This window comes from Notechis scutatus, chromosome 3 (genome assembly GCF_049901735.1).
Source record: "Notechis scutatus isolate UNSWTSFEM ecotype Mainland chromosome 3, rNotScu1.2, whole genome shotgun sequence".
NCBI lineage: Eukaryota > Metazoa > Chordata > Lepidosauria > Squamata > Elapidae > Notechis > Notechis scutatus.
The window spans coordinates 106,480,971-106,499,307 of NC_142011.1; the positions used below are offsets into that span (position 1 = coordinate 106,480,971).

Genomic DNA, 18,337 nt, shown 5'->3' on the forward strand with positions numbered 1-18,337 from the left:
TCCCCACAGTCATGAGAGGCCAGGCGAGGAGATGCATGCATCGATGTGAGTGGTGTTCAGTTGGCCATGCCCAGCCAATAACATAACCACCAAGCCACGCCCACCAACTAAGCCACACCCACAGAACCGGTCGTTTAAAAAATTGAATACCACCCCTGAGTAGAAGGGTTCCAATTCTAAGATTAGGTAAGTAAACCTCAGTGATCTGTGATTCAGCACTGCCTTCCCTTGGGATTAACTGCAACAAATACAATTTATCAAAATAAGCAAAGGCTTGCAAGTTTATTTCATAATATATCTGAGTTACAGGAGTTTCCCTTTCTTGGCAAAGGCTTTGCATTAATAAGGTGAAGAATTATCATTTTTATTTCTAAATGCTATGTATAAATAACCTATGCACAAAATCTGGACTTTTGTAAAAAGTTTTCCTTTGCTATAGTAAGTCAGTTTCTTCAAAATGTGTTTGGATAGCTAAAATTAATTAGGAAAACTAGGGAAATATGCATTTTATAATATTCTGGATCTGCAGTGATAGCCAAATCTGGCCCTCGGTTCTCCCTTGGTTTACCTTCCCAATATGCAACTGAGTTGGAAGGTGGTTTAAAAGGACTTTATTAGGTTACCTTGATAATGTGGGATCTCTCTATGAAAAGGGGAGAACCCCAAGACCAGAGGTGGTATTCAGCAGGTTATGACCAGTTCTGGAGAACCGGTAGCGGAAATTTTGAGTAGTTTGGAGAACTGGCAAAAACAACCTCTGACTGGAGATTTTACAGTATCCTTCCCCTGCCATGCCCAGGAAGCCATGCCCACAGAATCGGTAGTAAAACATTTTGAATCCCACCACTGTCCAAGACCCATCTTACATTCCTTTTTATAGTTAACACAACATAGAAAGTGCAAGAGGAAAGACTGGGCAGGATAAAATTAACACCCCTCCCCCTTTGCATAAAAATCAGTTACATGTAATCAGACATGTTACATATTTGCATCCCATAATACCACACATGTTCATTAAAATGAGGCCTGATGTCAGAAGGGGTGTAAATTGTAAGGAAACAGATTGTTTGGAGTTCACAAAAGAGATAAACCAGAATCCAATTTGAACTAACAAACTTTTTCTTATCTGGAGATAGTCTCCAGCTTGTTTATCTTTTCAGTTTAGGAATGTTAAAAGCTATTTCTACATTCCAGCTGTAATGAGCCTGAACATCATTTTAAAAGAGAGAAAATAAGTCAAATCAAAATACAAAGTAACTATGTTATTTAACAAGTTACAAAATCCGTGCCATGTGTCCCTCAGCAAAGCATAGCAAAAGCAGACCTCCATAAGTAGTCAGCATGAAGGTTAAATTTGGGAAAGGTGCTAAACTATATGCATCTTGAACTTAGTGGTAATGTTCCAGTATCTCCAAGGTGTTTACATTACTGTTTCCCACCTATGTGGAAAGATATCTAAGAGCAGACAACCATGCAGAGACATTGGAAATGGAGTCCACCCACATCCCTCTCCCAAAATTAGCCAACATAAATTCCATCCTGAGAAGATAAGGTATAAGAGTGAAAGGTATCAACCTAGAAAAATATTTCAGTCTTTCAGTTTATTTTTTTTTTATTTATTTATTTGATTTGCCAATTGTTTACAAGATAATAAGTATAAATGTATACATAGTTGTGAATACATGAAATGGTTACATATAAGAAAAATAAAAGAATAAGAGAAACAATAGGACAGGGACGGTGGACAACTGGTGTATGTGTCAGGGAGGGAATGGTTCTGCATAAACAACTGGCAAGCGTGCATAGCTCAATTTGCGTGAGTGGTATGCACAGATATTTGCTACTCCCTTTCATGGAGCGTACGCATGTGTGCTCACCTTCATTTCTGCAGGCTGATTGCTAACCCCTCACGGGGAGAATGGCCCAAAACATCATCATCATCATCATCATCATCATCATCATCATCATCATTTTAGAAAAAAAGGATTGGTTAACTTGCTACATACATATATTTTTGTCAAGCTTCTTGAAAGCAAACAAGATAGCAAAATATGGAAATGCTTCAGTGGGAATTTTAAGTATCATATACTAATGCCAGCTGCTGCAGTGACATTGATCTTCCAATATCTCATAATGGTGGAAGGTATCTAGTCACAATGCTTCATCCTATATCTCCTCACTTTAGTTAAAAGAACAATAGATAGAAGGATAAGGAAAGCTATCAAATTACCATGCTTTAACAGTTAGCTAAACCAGCATTTGTGCAGAACAAAAGATTGCCACTCATACAACTCTTGCCCAGTCCACAAGACTATCATTCTGCTACTTGCAAGAAATATAGCCCTACCATTTTGGTTCATCAGATGTAGGAATGACTTTTGGTTAAGGACTAATAAGCACTGGACTAGGGGACCAAAGCTTTGTGGGCAGCATCATCATCCCTCCTTCTAAAAACAGAAGCTACAGGAAAAATTGTTTACATTTTTTAAACCATTCATATTATTTCAGATAGGATTTTAGATGTTTTTGCACTGTGGTTTAGCAATTTTCAATTGATTACATTTGGCAAGTTTGCTCTAAAGCAGCAATGGATCAAATTATAGCTCCAAGGCCCCATCATGCAGATCAGATATTAAATTTAATTGTTCTAAAAATCCAAGTCTTCGTATTAGCAGAAGGTAGCATCATCGGTCAATGTGGCCTAGGATACTATATATCCTTAAAGCTGCACTGATCAGATGGGAGTAGAATTAACATAAAGGTAAGACCAGGACAGAAGTTGTGGTACCATCATTCTCTTGCTGATTCAGGTCTGCTAAAGATGGACTGGCTGGTAAAATGAACACCATAAGAGTGAAGGAAATTAGCTAAGAGAAATAGCAAAAATCATCTTATCCTGTAACATAAACAGTTTTGTTGGACAGATGTGACCTATTTAATGGGTTGGAAAACTTGGCCATTCCAGATGTGGGTTGAAAAATGAGAGTCAAGAAGCAGGACCTTTCTTGTCTTAAGGAGCACAACTATTGTTCCATTGTGCTAATGCTCAAGAATTAAAGCTGTTTGGCGAGCTGCTATTAATTCACCTTGCAGCAATAAAGTTAATGGCACATATTGTACTTCTTCTGTGGCTTTCCAGACCATTGCATATCCAACAAGGTGTTTGGCCCCTGGTTAAAGTGTTCTTAATTGACTGTAAAAGATGATGGAAGAAATGTATGTAGCTTGACAAAAAAAAATCCATGCTAATCACTGCCAATTAGCTAATGCCTTAATAGTGGAAAATCCAGGCAATACCCTGGTACAGTGAATTTCCCCAGAAAAGTCAGTGCCTTCAAATGTTCCTGATTTTTTTTCTAAACAAAATGTTGCAATTAGGTTAGTCAACCTTCCCTGTAGAGAAAACATCATAGTGGTTTATAGACGCACATATTACAAACTATATTACTGTGGAGAACTTTACTTTGAAGACCCCTGCTGGAATAAGGAAAGGTCGAACAATTTCTTTTAAAAAGTTAAGATAAGTAACATGGTTCTCCAGCTATTGCTGAACTTCACCAACCCTCACTAATAAGTTCAACAATAAGGAATATTGAGAGCTATGATCTGATAATATATGGAGCCTTATATGTCACCCACTTTGCCGAAGTTGTACGCCAAACTATTTTCAATAATTTGAAGAAATATATATAGATCTGTGATATATGAAGGATCAGTTCAGATACTTTCAAAGAAAGTTCAGGTAGTTCCTAAGAAAGGTTGTTCGTCTAGGACACGTTGGCAGCCTGAACAGAACAGTTTATGATTATCTTGGAACAGAAACTTAATAAACTTCCCCACCTCTAAACCAGGTCCAGGGGATGCTTTTAAAGCCCCAGGTAAGAATGCCCAGTTTACCAGCACTGATCATTAACATAACATTGAATCGGGTAGATAGAAGTAATACCACCAACATCTCTGGTATTTTACAGAATTTACAGGGAAATTGACAGGGGGGGAAATGTCCCTGTTCCAAGCATACATTGTGAACAAGCTTCAGCACACCAGGCCCCAGAACAAGGAAACGCCCCCCACCGCAACAACAGAGAGACTGGAAAGTGTGTAAATAGGACATTATGAAAATTGACCATGTTACCTCTAATACAGAGAAAGTACCAGTTGACTAGGGGAAGGACATTCTTCCCATCTTATAAATGAATATTCTGTGCATCTCTGTCCAGTTGTACCCGTTTCCTCCCCCCCAAAGCTGTAGATGATGCTTCTCTTTCTCACTCCATCTGTTCCCAGCATTTTCCTATATTGTCCTGCAACATCAACTAGTGCGTTTGAACTGACCCTCTTAACCACATGCAGTTAAATACTGCATGGTTGAAATTTAGCATGCTCCTCTGCCTTGGATCCCAAATTGCAAGCCTGTAATTCTAAGAACTGTAAAGAGTTCATCAATTCCTTTTTTCCCTCATTGTCTTTGTTATTTATTTTTGCTCTCTACAGTAGCTTATAATAGCCTTTTCCATCTCCCTAAATTGAATTGCTGGCTAAATCCTTTTATTGTTTGGCACACTTCATATATATCTTCACCCAAGGAAGTGCTTTTTTTTTGTTCAGGGAGCTGTCAATTGATTTAAGGTTGGGAAATTTAGATTTAGGAATTATGAAACCAGGTCTTGTTCAGCTGGAGTCGCATTGGCCCAATAATGAAGGAATGCATCCAATGACTGGATTGAGTTCTTTGGAGGGGAACATGATCTCCCTATAGTTCCACCCACAATCATATATCTTTCATCACACAGATTTCAAAGATTCTTTCTACTTCATCTTGTCATTCTTTCTGGACACATCTCAGTTATTAGTTCTATCTATAGGTCAATTCCATTGGCATACTGCTAAAATTTCACTAAAAGACTGTTTTCTATCTTAATATTGGTTACCAGTAACTTTTACATCCATTGTGTAATATCCATTCTATATCAAGTCCCGGGTCCCCCTCTCTTTCTCTCTGTCCCCTCTCACTCCCTTCAATCCTGCATTGAGCATTGAGGCAAATATGGATTAATTATCAAATTTAACTGTACTGCTACTCAGATGATAAGCTTTCAGATAGTCCCCTTCTGAGAACCTTCTGCAAAAATTCTGCTGGTGGCTACAGCTGTCAAATACCATATATCTCCAATTTTCTCTTCCATTACAACTGATATATTGAGACTTCGATGCCACATTCATGTCAAGTCAGCCTGGCATACTGCCCTCACTATAAAACTCTGAGCAACAAAAGTAACAATTCTATACAACCCTGTGTGGATATATCATAGCGTTTGGAGTTCAGCTTGTTTCCCTACCCTACCTAGGGAAATATTACTCATATTGCCCCACTTTGTTTCTGTAATAACACATCTGGATCTTCATCAGGCAATTTGGCAGGTACGAGAAGGGCTATTGTCAAGACAATGAAAACATTGTTCTCTCCAAGCACAGCTCTTTCTGGACAGCAAACTCCATGTAGGAATGATGGCTCCCTACAGAAAGATGATCGACAGGCTTAGCACCACAATTAATTCGCTCTGTAACCATAATGGCTGGTGGTTGCTTTGGTCAAATCTACTAAATTATGGTGATGATGAGCCCTCTGTTTATGTCTTTAGCGGGGTATGGGGAGGTGAGGAGTGGAAGCAAGCACATGACGGTCAATTTATATGCAGATACTCCAACTAAAGGTTTTCATTTTTGCGGCTCATTAATTTCTTCAGGATTTTTTTCTGGCTTTGTTTTTCAGCCGACTAGGAAGAAAAAGATAAGCCATTGGGGAGGGTAAAGGGGAGGCCTTCTAGGAAGATTCTGTTCCAAACAATGAGTGATTTAAAGGAGGCCTTGATGTGCAGCTGAGCCTTGAACTAGAAGTTCCCTTCAGTAGTGAATCTGGAAAATGAAAAAGGGTAAAATGTAGCTGACCTGAGAAATTGAATTATGAATGAAGACAGCTGCCCCAGTTTATGGCTCATCTTTGGCAACCCATATAACCTTCTCTGTCTCTTTAAACTAAAGGGTACAAAATTACCATCTAGGATTATTGTAAAGATGGCAATCCGGTATAACATGCTGTTTGTGCAATGCTTTAAAGCACTGTAAAGTGTGATGTAAGTCCTTGTTCTTCTCATTAAAGTTGATGTTTTTAGTTTAAAAAAAATTGGCAGGAAACTGTTCTTGATACACTTAGCAAGTTTCACAGGCTTCCCTTTAAGAAAGTGTGCAGAAGATAAAAAGGGGACCAATTAATAGCAAGCTGCTCTTGGCCTAAAGATAAGAAATTATTAGAATAACCTTTCCACTGACTTCAGATTTCAGATTTGCCTTGCCCAGAAGTTCCACCACCAGTAAGTCAAGGCAACAGGAGTACACTGACTGAGAGGAGAGACTGACCCCTGCTGGATAACAAAAGCAACGCTCTTGTCTATGGATTTGTTCTGACTCCTCAAGTTTCAAAGAATGTTGGAATAATAACACAAGGCTTGTGGCTTCAGCTGACGCAGCATATCCTTTTATTGTGATTGTAGGGTGCCTTTCTCTGAAGCAAAAATCAGAAGAAATCTGGTGGCATCTGTTCAGACTAACAGATTTTATTTAAAGGTATAAGCTTTTATGAATTACAGCTCACTTTGTGAAATGTAGTGGAGTGGCCAGATTAATATAGGATTTAACTTGCATTGAGCTTCTGGGGAAAAGAAGAGAAAGACAGAAGACAAGGTGGATTTTCAGGTATTATGTGAAGCAAATTGGAAGTATTATTTATCAATGAATAGTGGTAATGTGGTAATGTGCTATTTGAGAACTTCAGCCTAAAATCTTTTGATATAGGTGAGTTCAACAAGTTCTTGTTCAATTGTGCTAGGAAAGTTTCTTTTTCCCAAGATGATTATGGAGTGTCCTGGAAGAGAAAGATGCTTTGATATTACTTGGTTGTTTTGCACAAACTTTAGCCTGCTTGTCCTATCTAGAATTCAGGGGAGCATTACTGGCAGATGATGACAGAGTAAAAGTAAATGAAGACATCTTTAATCTTAGGTGTGCGGTTGTTGGGGCATATCATACTTCTGGCATAAATGTGGAACAAAGTTTTGTTGCAAGCTCTTGTTCCCATGTTCGCATCATTGTTCTGTTGTTTTCTGTTGCTTGTGAGAATTTGTTTCAGGTTGGATAGTTCTTCACGTGCAAGTTTGGGCCTGCTTCCCAGGACCTGAGAAAGTGCAGAGTCATTATAGACTATAGCTTATTAATAATGCATTTGAATGAATTGAGTTGTGAGCTGTAAATGACAACCAGTGCTGTTCCTTCTTATTATCTGTCCTTTAATAGGTCCTCCTTGAAAATTGATCTGGATCTATTGATTTGTCTATTGATCTCATTGGATGTGTAGTTTAGTGTTCTGAATGCCTAGCTTAATTCCATCCATTGAGCCTCTCTGTCATATTAGAACAAATGTGGTTGTAGTGTAAAGTTGGCTACAGATGGGAGATTTGGTAGTGTGTTCTGGATGGAATCTGGAAGCATGTAGATAGGCATGGGAATATGTACTTCTCCTGTATAATGTGATTTTTATGTCTATTGTTTAGTTTCATAATTGATTGTGAAGTGGAAATTGTTGACACCATGATGAGATTTGTTGAGAGATTCTTTTCCATGGGTCCAGATGATGAAAATGTCATTAATGGGTCTCTTGTAAAAGAAATAGTTAATGTGTAAGGGTTGAGGAAGCATTTTTCTAAGTCAGCCATGAAAAAGTTGGTGTGTTGAAAAAGTCAAGCATGTTCCTATAGATATGCCACCAATTTTCATCTTTGTTATTGCTGATGTGGTTACAGATGAATATGAAGTAATACTGGCTGGTGGCAAGGTGTGATTTATGGCCCAGGATTATATTCTTGATTACTTGAAATCCATATTGCTATGGATGTTGGCGAATAGTGTTTCAACATCCACGATAGCTGAAAATGTTAGGGAAATTGCCAATGGGTTTCAATCTTCTTAGGAAGATTGTGGGTGAATCTCACGTGATCGGGAATACTGGTGACACAAGATCTGAGTACAGAGTCATTCTTATTCATTCTTAAAACAAAATATAGCTAATGCACAAGACATAACATGTTGCATATTCTTAAAGCAGCTGTAGCCAGGTTTCAGAACAGACACAAAATTTAAGTCAAAATTCCAAATTTGGATATGCTCTGCTGAAATGAAGCATCTTTGTAATTATACTAAAAATATTTCCCAGAATTCTATAAACAGAATGAATTGGAGAAGACAATGTGTTGCAATGAACAGAAAGTGGCAATAGATAACAGCATCAAAGAGTCAAACATTCATGAAGTTGATTGCATGGTCCTGGGCAAGTCCTGTAATGAACTGTTAGACGTGCAAGTCAGATGAGTTCATTCCATCTATGAGTCCTTCCACTCTGCAGAAAGTCAGCAGGCAAATAGCCCATTCTGTGTTTTTAATGCCTATTTCCTTTCCATGACATCTGCTCTTGTAATTCTACTGTGTTGGAGCAACAATCAATGCTCCCTTGCCCTTTGAAAAAAATTCCCTCTCTTCTCCCTTGTTGACCCCTGGCCATGGAGTGATGTCCTCAAACATCATTTCATTTTTCTAATGAATCTTAAGTAGTGACACTCAAATAAACTGGCATTCTCTAACCACAGCTTTCAAAAAAAAACAACCTCCTTGCTTTCAAAATAAGATGTTTACAATGCATTGCCAGGGGACAAAATAAGCTGTCTTCCTGCGTCATCTAATCTCCCTCTAATACCCACATAGGAAGTACCACATATTCACAAAGGATCCAACCATCTCCTTGTGAAGGCCCAGGAGGTTGAAAGCTGCAGCACACAAACAAGAAAGCAACGCTGGTGTGTATATATGGAGCTCAAGGCCTCACCTGACCTCCCACCAGACAGCCTTTACATTAAACTAGCTCACTGTAATGTTCAGGAGCAGGTAATAATTCTCTCCCATGTAGACTGCAACCAAGCCTAGTCATGTTTATCCAAACCTGCATGAAATATTAGATGGATACTAACTCTGCAGTTAAACTCTTTATAATATTTTCCCCATTTTACCTTGAAGAACTGGGTTATGGAGTGGATCCAGAAGGAAAGTTTCAGCCTAATCAAATCCCACAGAAAACAGTCTGGATAGTTTACATATCATAAGAATTAGCTAATCGTCCAGCCATGTTTTCTAACTGATTAGGAAGGGAATCATCTGATTTATTGTTCTGCGTTTAATACAACAAAGCTTGATATCCACATGTGAGTTAGTGATTTTTTTTTACAGCACGGAACTAATTATTTTCATTTGCTAAACACCTGCAGATAACACCTCATAATGGATGTAACCAAGAAAGCACATATTTACAATTTTGTATCCATTTCTTATACATGTCATTGGGAGATACCTTCACTGTAAAGGAAGAAAATAATAGAAGGGGCAGAAGTATTGTTTAAAAAAGAAGAACCTTTGAGGTTTTAGCCTATGGATTCTGCAAGACTTTTTGGATGGTTGTAGATTAATATAAAGGTGTGTAATGTATATAATGGTTAGTTTTGAATGGCAGTTAAGACCTTGCTCCCTGATCTGGTGTTATAATGCAAAGGTGGAATGTAGTAAAACGACCCACAAAAAGACAGATTCTATATTCTGTACATCACTGTGCCAGAATGCCAGTTGGACAACTGTACTTCATCCATTTTGGACGTTTGGGTAAAAAGTGAGTGCTAGAAGTTCATTATCAAAGAAAAAGTTGTGGTGAGCTGAGCCAGGTATTCCAGTTTAGATCAAATTATATAAACAAAACTAAGTAGAAGATAAGCTTTTTTCTTCAAACTATTAGTATTCCCTCTGTCTATATTGGCTAGCACCGGTCCTCCAGGGCTGCAGAAACATTCAGAAAGGAACAAAAGTTGCAGCTTCTCATAACTTATCTGTCACCATTGATATTACTTTTTACTTGCTAGCATCAGGAGGTTCCATAAGCAAGCAAAAAGGAAAGTCCCTACCCAAATTCAAGTCCCCGAGTTTCCAATTTAATGTGGGTCTGTGAGAGGGGAGAAAGGGGTAAGGACACAGAGGGATAAATATGAGCAAATGGCATTCCATTTGCACTAGGAATGTCCTGCAGAATTGGAAGGGTGACAGAACCTGGCCTATTCTGAACTGATCGTTGCCAGAAGGATAATAGGAATGTTGCTGGTATTGCACAGGTTTATGTGCTGCACCTAACCGAGCCTCTTTAGGACATTCATAGTTACCAGTTATCACTATTCATTGTGTTTGTGACTGATCCCAGAAAGATGTATGTATGCACTGTAGGATCCACATCTCCTTTTTAAATCCTTACCACAGCCTTACAGGGCAGGTTGAGCTCAGAGATGACATGAATTCCAACAATGAGTAGACTTAAGGCAAAGCTTTTGAAGTCTAAGCCCAACACCCTATCCGCTTCTGTTGTAAGAACTTCCTCTGAACTGGAGATTAATACCATTCAGAGAAGGCCAAAGAAATCATACAGGGATTCAGTGGAGGTGTGTTCACAACACAACCCCAGTTAATTGAAATACTGTTAACAGAATCAACCCAGTTGCCTTGGTTTATCCAACATACTGAACCATAAATTAGCAACTGATTTTAACCTGGAATGCGATGTGAATCCACCTTATAATTTATCAGAACATTGATTCTTTGAGTCAACTCATTATCTATTATTATGAAAAACAAAATAGATCTAGGGGCAAAGTACATTTACCATGATGACAAAAGAGAATGTAAATTGGGATATGGCAGTGATGTGTATGGAACATGAATGTTATTTAACAAATAAAAGAAACATTTTTGATGTGTCTTCTGTAAGAGAATTATGGTTCAAATATAGAGGCCAAATCAAAACTGAATTCCCAGTAATTAAATCCATTTTTAAAAATAAAGCCTTTAGTCTTCATAGAAACAAATAAAAATATACACAAAGCACATGATATATATCTCCCAAACTTGTTTCCAAGTAAGCATTATTAATCTGACAGGTGGAAAAGAGTTAAAAATGCATGACTTTTAATTATATTCAACTTGATTAAATTTGTGCAGAAGCCGAATTAAATATAGGTTTTTGTTCTGGCCCTAACCATAATTTCTTTAAAACTGTTGTGTTTTCTCCTCAATAATGTGCTAAATTTTTCATATTTGGTTTTGTTTTATTGCTGTTCACTTTTAAAATGTAAATTGCACAATGTCACCTGGTGTCAGGCAGCATCTACATTTAATTAATTAATCAAGTTTAGGCTTTGGCATGCAACTTAAAACACAGGAGAGGGGGTGTCATGAAAACATCTCTGCTCTAATTTACATGAAAACATCTCTGCTCTAATTTACAATCACATTTTTCCACAATATTTTTGCTATAAAATTGTTAGAGAACAGATTCAAAACAAATATAATAGAAATGATTTCAAACAAAATTTAGAAATGAATTTGCTTTTACTATTTTATCTCATCATAATGAAACAAAAAAAATCCAAATTCATGATGTGCATAATTGATATTGAAGGAAGTTGGAATACAATAACAGCAGCAAGATGTACAAGCCAGTATTTCAATTATCTTCTTTTTCCCATCCATTTTTCTGGGGCTCGTATATTGAAAGCACAAAGTCTGCCAGAAGGATTTCCTGCATAAGTTCCAGGGTCATTAATGAGAGTTTTCTTGTGCTGCTTCAATTCAAGGGATGAACATTATAGTGGGCTGCGTCCCAAATCTATCATCCAAAGAGACTGGTAGAAGAAGTTCAACCACTCATAATCATCATATCCATCATTACCTGGAGTGTCGTTATCGATTTGATTCTGAATTTTGGACATCCTTGTGCAATCATTATGAAGATTACCCTTTTCATAGTTGAAGACCACAGGCTATATTGACACTGGCAATAGATTCTACTTTTTTAAAAAAAGATCTATATGCATGTTGCATTTTAGAGTGCTCATTATTATTGTAGGCACCTGGGTGTCTTAGAAGTTTTAGTCTACAATTTTAACTTCCTTTTCTACTGACTGGGGATGATGGAAATCAATATCCCATCTGGAAATCAATGTTTGCCTATAATAGTGGAGGTTCATCCTACACCTGAGCTATAAATATTCACCCCAGGACAATGCTTGCCTATCTCTGATATAGGAAACTTCTCCCCCAACACACAATACTTCAGGAGATAAACATATCCATTTCTGTTCCACTTACTGCCTCTAACTTCTGTGTCCACTAAGCTAGAAATAACTACTGCAAAGATTCCATGTGATTTTATATATATAAAATGTTTAGAGCTTCCAACTGTGATTCCCCACTGCTTGAAAGCCAAACCAACAGCCATTTAGTGTTTGTATCATGAAGTATCAATTCAGGAAGACTTCAGCTATAATCTTCAGAGCTAGTTTCATTTAGAGTGGTTCAATTGTTGGATTAATATGCCCAAAGCCCATGTTTTAGTTCACCCTCAGTCATGAAAAAGCAGTAGATAAATTTGAGCTAGTCACTCTCTCATATTACAATCCACTGCACATAATTATTGTTACTGTGAGCAAAAATGGGGGGAAGGAAGTGTTATGTATGCAGCCCTGAGCTCCTGAAGTAAGGACAATATATACATCTAACAAATAAATAAATAAAATCTGCCAGCAAACTTGCTTTGATAGACTAATTCATAGGCCTCAATCTGTCAGAGGGAAGTGCATGCTTAATAATAAAGCATATTTTCCTTTGAGTTTAAATTAAAATTATACTTTGGTATCTGAAAATAGTCCTAAATTTAATTTAAGGGAGACAAACCCAGAATTCTTATTTCAAACAGTTAGTTAAAAAGACATTTACCACCTCTTATGAATGCAGTGCCTGAAACAGATTCATTGTAGAAACATAGTAGATTTACTATGGATGGATGGATGGATGGATGGATGGATGGATGGGTGGATGGATGGATGGAAGGAAGGAAGGAAGGAAGGAAGGAAGGAAGGAAGGAAGTCCAGAGCAGTGAACTAGGTAGAACTGCCCAGAGAAAGGCACATTATATTTATCTGACATGGCATTTTGTGCTCAAAATGAGGGACAACAGTATATTCTGACACATAATTTGTGGGTTCCTATATTGAGGGCCAGAAGCAAAAGAAGAACAGGGAGCCTGTATTTTTATGGTGTAAAAGTAAGCATTTTCACAAAGGCCATTTGTCCTCAAGAAGACAGAGGAGCCTCTCTTTCTACAACTCTCCAAGTTGCTGGTATACTAATCTTTTTTTGCACCTGCTTCTCCTCCAGCCATTAAAAATGGGATGGGCAATATATTAAACAAAAGGTGTAGTGGTATCATTTTACTCCAAGTATTCTGAGAGCTTCATTTTAACAAAGGTGTGCCAAACACATGCCCTTTTAGTACCACCCCATATTGGTTCTGGTGCTGAATCAGTCAGCACGTCAAGGCAAGGGTGGGAGAAGAAGTAAGAAGGAGACAACCAGGAGGAAAAGCCAGAGGAAGAGCATCAAACAGTCTGAGCTGGATAAATGGATGAGTGAATAATGTGCCTATGAAAAAGGAGTGCATAACTTCAAAAGCTGCACACAAAATTACACTATGTAATCCTATGTAATTTAGAGAAAGATGGCTGTTATTTTTAAATAAACTAGACTAATGTGCATAAGCACCCTAAGCCCAAGAAGACTAAATTTAATTCATATACAATACAATCTACATCAGACAGACTCCAATTATGTACATTGCATTACTACACTATCCTCAGAACTCCTGTGGAAATACCGATCTCTCTTTGTCTTTCTTGAAAGCAATCCCATTTTGCTTTCATGTACACATTTATCAGTTACTTACAGTACTACTAATATTCAAATGACTTGGGTTGTTCATCTATAAAACAATCCTGTGAAGTGTACCAGCTAAGGAATTCATCTGATCTTCTTGCAAATGGAGAAAAGAGGACCAAGATACCAAAGCCTACTCAAAGCCACCCAATTTCTTTCTCTCAGGGGTAATATCTAATTTATTCTTTCATATCACAGGAAACATCCTTGTTATTTTGAATATTTTTCTAGGATTCATGTTAACAGTTATTTTACCATGCTAAAGATGCAGGCCTAATATGATCTCTCTCCCTTGCCCATCCTAACCTAACATAGACAGTCACATAATATAATTTATTTCAAACTCTGATTTCTCTCTTGCCTCCTTCCATATCAAGACTTCATATGCTTTTAACAACTGCATAGTGCATTCAGCAGGTAAACTTTCTCCCAATACTGCATTTTCATGTTGAGAAAACAATGCCTGTTGAATTTCTGCCAGTCATGAAGCTCTTAAATTGTCAAGATCCCTGCCAAAAATAAATCCTGGCTTATGTGGTTTTAAACTTGCCTTCTACTTTCTGCAACATAGAAGCTTTTTTTTTTTTTATAACTCACTACTTCTTGTTTTATTAAGTACTTATTTAGCAGCATGCTTGAATAGAAGGGAAGGAAAATAACCATTCAATACCACTATAAGCATTCATGCTTGACAATGACCTAATGAATTAATTGAGGACATTCTTTACAGATGGATAACTGCATATCATTGTGTATATTATTCTCCTTTCAAATCCACCCCAGTAGAATAAGGAAGGTGCAACCTACAATTCAACTGTCAGTAGCAGAGTTCTAGTTAACACGTCCAGGTTTCACTGGACATTCTGCCTACTTGGAATCTCTTCACATATTACATTTTTAGATTTGCAACTAATATCTTATTAGTGTGCATCTAAAAGGGTGATTACATTAAATATGTGGATACATTGTAGGCTATGCCTCCATGACGTGGTATCTTAGTAACTAATATAAATGAATATAACATATGAACTATTGCTATCCTTGATCTGTAGCCAGCAAAAATTTAGATTCACTGAGAATTCTCCTCAGACCAAGAGTTTTAACAAATATTAACAAACATAACAATTTAAATTTGTAAATTTATATAAAATTTATATTTGAAAATTAACAAATGTTGGTCTCTCTCTCTCTCTCTCTCTCCCTCCCTCCGTGTGTGTGTGTGTGTGTGTGTGTGTGTGTGTGTGTGAGAGAGAGAGAGAGAGAGAGAGAATATATGCCTCCAACAGTGTGGAGAAAACTAAATGAGAACAAAAGATTATTTTTCTATCTCAAATCGTTGTTTGAATAGATTCAGGCTGTTTTGTGGATAGACAGCACGGGAGCGGGAGAGATGATGTATTTGGAAACTGAACCTGCCTGTTGGGTGAGGGAAGGCGGGTTTCAACCTTCAAACTAAGAACTCTTGGGCTGCACTTCTCCACCTGCTACAGGTCTCCCCGCATCCATAGGGACAAACGGAATTTCAATTCACTATATTCTAGCCACGACCCGCTAAGGTCAGGGATTCTCGTGGTCGTCACCGGCTGAATGAAGCTCACGCCGGTTATTCGTTCGTGAGAACTCTTTTCGGACCGCATCCGGAGCTGCTTTTCGGAGCTTCCCCACCCTGATAAGTGCAGCCGAACGGAGGGCATAGGAGTGCAGAGGGTGGAGTTCTAAGGAACAGCCCTCTTCCTCGCTCTCTCGCCGCCCTCCCTTGGCTGTAAGGGGGCTGCAAGCCCAGAACCGGCTTGGGAGGGATGGCAGCTAACTAACCGATTGTTCTAATTAAGGGAACGGCCCCGCCGGTCGTTCTGCCACACGCGGGGCCCACTTCCCACCAGGGAGAGGGGGCGCCGCGGATCCCCCGCCAGCCCTGCCTCCCTCGAGGCTCTCTCTTCCGAGCCAGCCCTGCCTGCGCTTTGCAGCTCATTTCCCGCGCGCCCAACCGGCTCTCCCTGGGCAGCAACAGGCGCGCGGCTCTCAGCAGGCAGCCTAGCCCGCCACTTTGCCTGGCAAGCGGGGCGGGGGTGGGGGAGGGAGGGAGGGGAAGGAAGGTCCCAAAGCCGCATCCCGAGGGCAGCTGCGAGCGAGCGCCGACCGGGAACTTCCGAGACTCACCTCCCAACGGCAGAGGACTCGGGAAGGCGGCTGCGAGGGACGGGGACAGGCGAAGCCTGGAGGCAACTCGGCTTAGCCAGCCCGGGCGGCAGGTAGTTGTCTCAGCGTTTCTCCTGGAAGCGGGATGCCAGCGCCTCTGGGCTTTTCTTAGGGCCTCCCCGGATAAGTTCCTGGCGAGGGCCGGTGGAATAAACGGCGTTCCTGGAACGAGGCCAGCTGGACTCCTCGCCTGCTCAGGGTCCAGCGTGCCATCTGCTGCTCCGCTGGACTGACGCTGCCCGCCACCATCCTTACTGGCCCGCTTTGCCACCGAGCTCTTAGGGCGAGAAGCGGGCTGGGGACTCGCGTCGTCTCTCGCAGAGGGAGGGAGGGAGGGCGGGTGGCAACTAGAAGGGGGAGAGGAACAGCGGTTCCCTCTCGAGCCCTACCTGCGGCTTCCTCCTCAGCACCGCCCTAGAAGTGCCGGGCAGATACCGGCGTGCGTGGGGAACGATCCAAATAGCCGAGAAGGTGCCCAGCTCCGGGGACATGGTCTCCTCTCCCCGCCGCGAAGGTAGCCAAGCCCCTGGCTCTCTTCCTAGTGTGGGCGACCGGTGCCCGCCAAGTAAGGAGCGCAAATCCCACTGCGACCAGGGTCTTCCCGTGCCATGCTGAAGAGCGGTGCTGGGGCCACGCTTTTGGCTGGACCAGGCAGGGAGGGACACGGCACCTCCGCTCTAGGCCGCTGTTACCTCCGGAGAGTTGTGTCACCTGCCGGTTCCCCCTGTGAAAGTGCCTCCAAGATAACACCGCTGCTCGCCCGGCTCCCTTTGCCACCCTCCTCTCTTGGATGCATGCAGATCGCTCAGCCAATGAGATCTCTTCCTTTCCTCTTTGCGAGCCTTCGGTTGGCCCAGAAGCTTGGCAGCGGAATGGCCCGGGAGGGGAGGGGAGGGGGGGGGGAGGGTCGGCTCCGGGTCCCCTTTGGCCGGGTGGAATAGCGGAGGCAGTGGTTGCCTCTTTTCTTGCCCGACGCCGCTGAGAGAACTTCTTCTCCACAGACGCTCTTCCTTCTGGAGTAGCCGGAACAGAGAGCGGGATCCAGGGAGTGCCCGGATAGCGTGGCGCAAGGGCAGATAGAGTTAAATCTAGAAGGGGAAGGCGGGGGGAGGAAAAAAAATGTGTCAGGCAGCACCGCAATGAAATCAAAAAGCAGGTTGAGATGGGGGGCGGAGAGAAGGGGGATGCGAGGAAGGGCGCCTGCAGTTGACTGCTGTATTGCAACCCCTTGCTACTGAAATATTTAAGCGGATCTTGGCTTTGGAAATAAGCCCGGAGTCAAGAGCGGGGAGGGGAATAAATGATACAGCAACCAGGAGGAGACTGACCTTTGCAGATAGACAAGGAAAAGAGGCTGTGAAGGGTGAGGGGGAAGATGTGGGGGGGGAGGAGGGGAGGGGAAAGAAAGAACTACTGAAGCTTCTAGTTATCTAAAGAGGGCGGCTTCTGTTGCAGTTAAGGGCTATTGTGGATTGGACCTTGTTCCACTTTGTAGGGGGTCTTCTCATATTCTCCCCTTTCTACGTCTCCTCTCTGAAGCATCTTCCATGTCCTCCTCTCCAGTTTAGTCCAGATGAAGAACTTGGAACGGAGAGAGAAATACAAACCTACACTTTAATTTCCTGTCAAAATTTAATAAGGCTATGCCCCTAGTTAACTGGGTTTCGCGCCCCTAGTTTCCAACAATCCAGTCTTTCAATCCTTTTCATTCCCCCTCCCGTTCCCCCCCCTTCCCAAGCATTAAAGGGGCTTCTTTTGGGGAAGGCACGATGGCTAAATAACCAAATTGTCAATCAGAGCAATCCCAGCTCTGTTAGACTGGGTGAATGAGGCTCTCATTAAGCTACAGGTGTTATAAGAGTGTCTAGACCAGGGGTCTCCAACCTTGGCAACTTTAAGACTTGCGAATGTCAACTCCCAGAATTCCTCGGCTGGCAAAGCTACCTGTACTTACCTAAATAGATCAACAGAATGACCCTGGGTTGGCAAAGAAGCAGTGGGAGCAGGAATGATTCTTGCCAGCTTTCCACTGACTTTGCTTGTGGGAAGCCTACAGGGAGAAAATTAATGGGAAAGAATGCCCTTTCTGGCAGGCTGGCAAGGAAGGCTGGAAGTTACTTGGCTGAGTCTCTCCCCACATAATGCCATAGTCCCTCTGTGCTTGTGGTACCCACTCACACACCCCTGTGCAATTCCCAACCCATGCAACATCCTCATGTGCCCTTTTCAACTC

At 40.9% G+C, this 18,337-nt stretch overlaps 1 protein-coding gene across 2 annotated transcripts in view; it reads right to left on the bottom strand.

Moving 5' to 3' along the window:
- Window positions 1-16,841, bottom strand: part of BRINP2 (BMP/retinoic acid inducible neural specific 2) — a 152,059-nt gene extending 135,218 nt beyond the window's left edge. The window contains exon 1 of one of the 2 annotated variants that reach the window (XM_026669196.2): window positions 16,066-16,841. The gene's annotated coding sequence lies outside the window, so the exon portion shown is untranslated. The remainder of the gene's footprint in view (window positions 1-16,065) is intronic. The other variant, XM_087960904.1, reaches the window with a different exon arrangement.
- Between the last annotated feature and the right edge of the window lie 1,496 nt (window positions 16,842-18,337).